The sequence below is a fragment of the Arachis hypogaea genome, chromosome 11 (assembly GCF_003086295.3).
Source record: "Arachis hypogaea cultivar Tifrunner chromosome 11, arahy.Tifrunner.gnm2.J5K5, whole genome shotgun sequence".
Lineage (NCBI taxonomy): Eukaryota > Viridiplantae > Streptophyta > Magnoliopsida > Fabales > Fabaceae > Arachis > Arachis hypogaea.
In genome coordinates this window covers 72172640-72178443 of record NC_092046.1, presented here as the reverse complement: position 1 = coordinate 72178443, position 5804 = coordinate 72172640, and the positions used below count along the sequence as shown (strand labels likewise).

General features: G+C 36.6%; 1 non-coding gene across 1 annotated transcript; it reads right to left on the bottom strand.

The window, feature by feature from the left end:
• Positions 1–4489: 4489 nt before the first annotated feature.
• On the bottom strand, positions 4490–4597 carry LOC112724902 (small nucleolar RNA R71). The gene has a single exon (XR_003164042.1). It is a non-coding gene; the product is annotated as a small nucleolar RNA R71 (small nucleolar RNA).
• Between the last annotated feature and the right edge of the window lie 1207 nt (positions 4598–5804).

Sequence of the window (5804 nt, the reverse complement as noted above, 5' to 3'; positions counted from 1 at the left end):
AAGCAGGAGCTCCAGACTTTACACTGCAAACGTATCAAGTGCATCACCCAAATCTGGCTGTAGATTTTGAATTGAAGACTACGCTAATCAACTTACTGCCCAAGTTTCATGGCTTACCTGCTCAAGAGCCTATCACGCACCTCAGAGATTTTCAGACAGCTTGCTCAACTACTAGGCGTCATGGTGTAGATGAGACTACTATTTGGCTGTATGCCTTCCCATTTTCTCTTGAGGGAAAGGCAAGGGAGTGGTTCTACACTCAACCTGAAGAGGTCGTTATCAATTGAGATCTGCTCAGAAGGGAGTTCCTGGAAAAATACTTTCCAGCTGAAGTTACAGATAGACTGAGGAAAGAGATTTCCTGCATTATCCAAGGTGAGTCAGAGACCCTTTATGAATATTGGGAGCGCTTCAGGAATCTTCTAGATTCATGTCCCCACCACAAGATTAATCAGATGGTGTTGATCAGTGATGAGCGGATAATTTATACGCTTTTTGGCATTGTTTTTAGTATATTTTTAGTAGAATCTAGTTACTTTTAGGGATGTTTTCATTAGCTTTTATGTTAAATTCACATTTCTGGACTTTACTATGAGTTTGTGTGTTTTTCTGTGATTTCAGGTATTTTCTGGCTGAAATTGAGGGACTTGAGCAAAAATCAGATTCAGAGGTTGAAGAAGGACTGCGGATGCTGTTGGATTCTGACCTCCCTGCACTCAAAGTAAATTCTCTGGAGCTACAGAACTCAAAATGGCGCGCTTCCAATTGCGTTGGAAAGTAGACATCCCAGCAATGTATAATAGTCCATACTTTGAACGAGTTTAAATGACGTAAAAGGGCGTTGAACGCCAGTTCTACGCTGCTGTCTGGAGTTAAACGCCAGAAACAAGTCACAAACCAGAGTTGAACGCCAGAAATACGTTACAACCTGGCGTTCAACTCCAGAAAGAGCCTCTACACGTGTAACATTCAAGCTCAGCCCAAGCACACACCAAGTGGGCCCCGGAAGTGGATTTATGCATCAATTACTTACTTCTGTAAACCCTAGTAGCTAGTTTATTATAAATAGGACTTTTTACTATTGTATTAGACATCTTTGGACGCCTAGTTCTTAGATCATGGGGCTGGCCATTCGGCCATGCCTGAACCTTTCACTTATGTATATTCAAATGGTAGAGTTTCTACACTCCATAGATTAAGGTGTGGAGCTCTGCTGTTCCTCAAAGATTAATGCAAAGTACTACTATTTTTCTATTCAATTCATCTTAATCCGCTTCTAAGATATTCATTCGCACTTCAACCTGAATGTGATGAACGTGACAATCATCATCATTCCCTATGAACGCGTGCTTGACAACCACTTCCGTTCTACCTTAGATTGAATGAGTATCTCTTGGATCTCTTAATCAGGATCTTCGTGGTGTAAGCTAGATTGATGGCGGCATTCATGAGAGTCCGGAAAGTCTAAACCTTGTCTGTGGTATTCCGAGTAGGACTCTGGGATTGAATGACTGTGACGAACTTCAAACTCGCGAGTGCTGGGCGTAGTGACAGACGCAAAAGGAGGGTGAATCCTATTCCTGTATGATCGAGAACCTCAGATGATTAGCCGTGCTGTGACAGAGCATTTGGACCATTTTCACAAGAGGATGGGATGCAGCCATTGACAAGGGTGATGCCTCCAGACGATTAGACATACAGTGACAACGCATCGGACCATTTTCCAGAGAGGATCAAAAGTAGCCATTGCCAATTGTGATGTCCTTACATAAAGCCAGCCATAGAAAGGAGTAAGACTGATTGGATGAAGACAGCAGGAAAGCAGAGGTTTAGAGGGACGAAAGCATCTCCATGCATTTATCTGAAATTCTCACCAAGGATTTACATAAGTATCTCTATCCCTATTTTATTATTAATATTCGAAAACTCCATAACCATTCTATATCCTCCTGACTGAGATTTACAAGATGACCATAGCTTGCTTCATACGAACAATCTCCGTGGGATCGACCCTTACTCGCATAAGGTTTATTACTTGGACGACCCAGTGCACTTGCTGGTTAGTTGTGCGAAGTTGTGATAAAAAGTTGAGATTACAATTGAGCGTACCATGTTGATGGCGCCATTGATGATCACAATTTCGTGCACCAAGTTTTTGGCGCCGTTGCCGGGGATTGTTCGAGTTTGAACAACTGACGGTTCATCTTGTTGCTCAGATTAGGTAATTTTCTTTTTGTTTTATTTTCAAAAAATTTTTCAAAAATCTTTCAAAAAATTTCTCCTTTGTTTTCGAAAAAAATTTTTAAATAAAAATGTTTTCAAAAATATATTTTTCTTCAGAATTTTTAAGAATGAATTCTAGAGTTTCATGAAGCATGTTGAAGCATGCTGGCTATAAAACCATGTCTAAATTCTTTTGGAAAGAGGTTTTGGCTTAAAATTGAATGAATTACACCCATATTCATGCTAAAGCTTGACTGGCTATTAAGCCATGTCTAACCCTCAGATTGGAGCTTTAGATTAAGATTGTAAGATTCCTGGAATTCATATTAAAAATTTTGGAATCCTTGTTTTTCTTTTTCAAATGATTTTCAAAAAATATAAAATAAAAATACAAAAAAAATCATAAAATCATAAAAATCAAAAATATTTTTTGTGTTTCTTGTTTGAGTCTTGAGTCAACTTCAAGTTTGGTGTCAATTGCATACTCATCTTGCATTTTTCGAAAATTGCATTCATGCATTGCATTCATCATGATCTTCAAGTTGTTCTTGATAAAACCTTCTTGATTGATCTTCATAATATATTCTTTTGTGTTGTATGATGTTTTTCATATGCATTCTTGAATTCTTAGTGCCTAAGCATTAAAGATTTCTAAGTTTGGTGTCTTGCATGTTTTCTTTGCATTAAAAATTTTTCAAAAATATGTTTTTGATGTTCATCATGATCTTCAAAGTGTTTTTGGTGTTCATCTTGACATTCATAGCATTTTTGCATGCATTCATTGTTTTGATCCAAAATTTTCATGCATTGCATCATTTTCATGTTTTTTTCTCTCTCATCATTAAAAATTCAAAAATAAAAAAAAATATCTTCCCCTTCTTCTCTCTTAAAATTTCGAAAATTAGATTTGACTTTTTCAAAAATTTTTAAAATCTAGTTGTTTTTATGAGTCAAATCAAATTTTCAATTTAAAAATCTTATCTTTTTCAAAATCTTTTTCAAAAAAAAAATCAAATTTTTTTTCACTTTTCTTATTTATTTTCGAAAATTTTAAAAATATTTTTCAAAAATCTTTTTCTTATCTTTAACTCCTAATTTTCGAAAATAACATCATCAATTAATGTTTTGATTCAAAAAATTTCAAGCTTGTTACTTGCTTGTTAAGAAAGATTCAAACTTTAAGTTCTAGAATCATATCTTGTGATTTCTTGTGAATCAAGTCATTAATTGTGATTTTAAAAATCAAATCTTTTTCAAAACTAATTTCAATCATATCTTTTCAAAAATATCTTTTTATCTTATCTTTTTCAAAATCATATCTTTTTCAAAAATTTGATTTTAAAATATCTTTTCTAACTTCTTATCTTCTTATCTTTTCAAAATTGGTTTTCAAATTTGTTTCAACTAACTAACTAATTTTTTGTTTGTTTCTTATCTTTTTCAAAACTACCTAACTAACCCTCTCTCCCTAATTTTCGAAAATATCTCCCTCTTTTTCAAAATTTCTTTTTAATTAACTAATTATTTTAATTTTTTATTTTAATTTTTGAAAATTACTAACCTTTTTTTCAAAAAACTATTTTCGAAAATCACTAACCCTTTTTCAAAAATAATTTTCGAAAATCCTTCTCCCTCACCCCTATTCCTTTTCTTCTTCTACTAACAATAAGGAACCTCTTTACTGTGACATAGAGGATTCCTCTTCTTTTCTTGTTCTCTTCTCTTTCTGATGAGCAGGAATAAGGAAAAAGGCATTCTTGTTGAAGCTGATCCAGAACCTGAAAGGACTCTGAAGAGGAAACTAAGAGAAGCTAAATTACAACAATCCAGAGACAACCTTATTGAAAATTTCGAACAAGTAAAGGAGATGGCAGCCGAACCCAACAACAATAATGCAAGGAGAATGCTTGGTGACTTTACTGCACCTAATTCCAATTTACATGGAAGAAGCATCTCCATTCCTGCCATTGGAGTAAACAACTTTGAGCTGAAACCTTAATTAGTTTCTCTGATGCAGCAGAACTGCAAGTTTCATGGATTTCCATATGAAGATCCTTTTCAGTTCTTAACTGAATTCTTGCAGATATGTGATACTGTTAAGACTAATGGAGTAGATCCTGAAGTCTACAGGCTCATGCTTTTCCCTTTTGCTGTAAGAGACAGAGCTAGAGTGTGGTTGGACTCTCAACCCAGAGATAGCCTGAACTCTTGGGACAAGCTGGTCACGACTTTCTTAGCTAAGTTCTTTCCTCCTCAAAAGCTGAGCAAGCTTAGAGTGGATGTTCAAATCTTCAGACAGAAAGAAGGTGAATCCCTCTATGAAGCTTGGGAAAGATACAAGCAACTGACCAAAAAGTGTCCTTCTGACATGCTTTCAGAATGGACCATACTGGATATATTCTATGATGGTCTATCTGAATTGGCCAAGATGTCATTGGATACTTCTGCAGGTGGATCCATTCACCTAAAGAAAACGCCTGCAGAAGCTCAAGAACTCATTGACATGGTTGCTAATAACCAGTTCATGTACACTTCTGAGAGGAAACCTGTGAGTAATGGGACGCCTATGAAGAAGGGAGTTCTTGAAATTGATACTCTGAATGCCATATTGGCTCAGAATAAAATATTGACTCAGCAAGTCAATATGATTTCTCAGAGTCTGAATGGAATGCAAGCTGCATCCAACAGTACTCAAGAGGCATCTTCTGAAGAAGAAGCTTATGATCCTGGAAGCCCTGCAATAGCAGAGGTAAATTATATGGGTGAACCTTATGGAAACACCTATAACCCATCATAGAGAAATCATCCAAATTTCTCATGGAAGGATCAAAAGCCTCAACAAGGCTTTAATAATGGTGGAAGAAATAGGTTTAACAATAGTAAACCTTTTCTATCATCCACTCAGCAACAGATAGAGAACTCTGAACAAAATACCTCTAATTTAGCAAACTTAGTCTTTGATCTATCTAAGGCCACTGTGAGTTTCATGAATGAAACAAGGTCATCCATTAGAAATTTGGAGGCACAAGTGAGCCAGCTGAGTAAAAGGATCACTGAAATCCCTCCTAGTACTCTCCCAAGCAATACAGAAGAAAATCCAAAAGGGGAGTGCAAGGCCATTGAATTAATCACCATGGCCGAACTTGTGAAGGAAGGAGAGGACGTGAATCCCAAGGAGGAAGACCTCCTGGGACGTCCAGTGATCAATAAGGAGCTTGCCTCTGAGGAACCAAAGGAATCTAAGACTCATCTAGAGACCATAGAGATTCCATTGAACCTCCTTATGCCATTCAGGAGCTCTGATGAGTATTCCTCTTCTGAAGAGAATGAGGATGTTACTGAAGAGCAAGCTGCCAAGTTTCTTGGTGCAATCATGAAGCTGAATGCCAAATTATGTGGTATTGAGACTTGGGAAGATGAACCTCCCTTGTTCACCAATGAACTAAGTGATCTGGATCAACTGACATTGCCTCAGAAGAAACAGGATCCTGGAAAGTTCGTAATACCTTGTACCATAGGCAACATGATTTTTGAAAAGGCTCTGTGTGACCTTGGTTCAGGGATAAACCTCATGCCCCTCT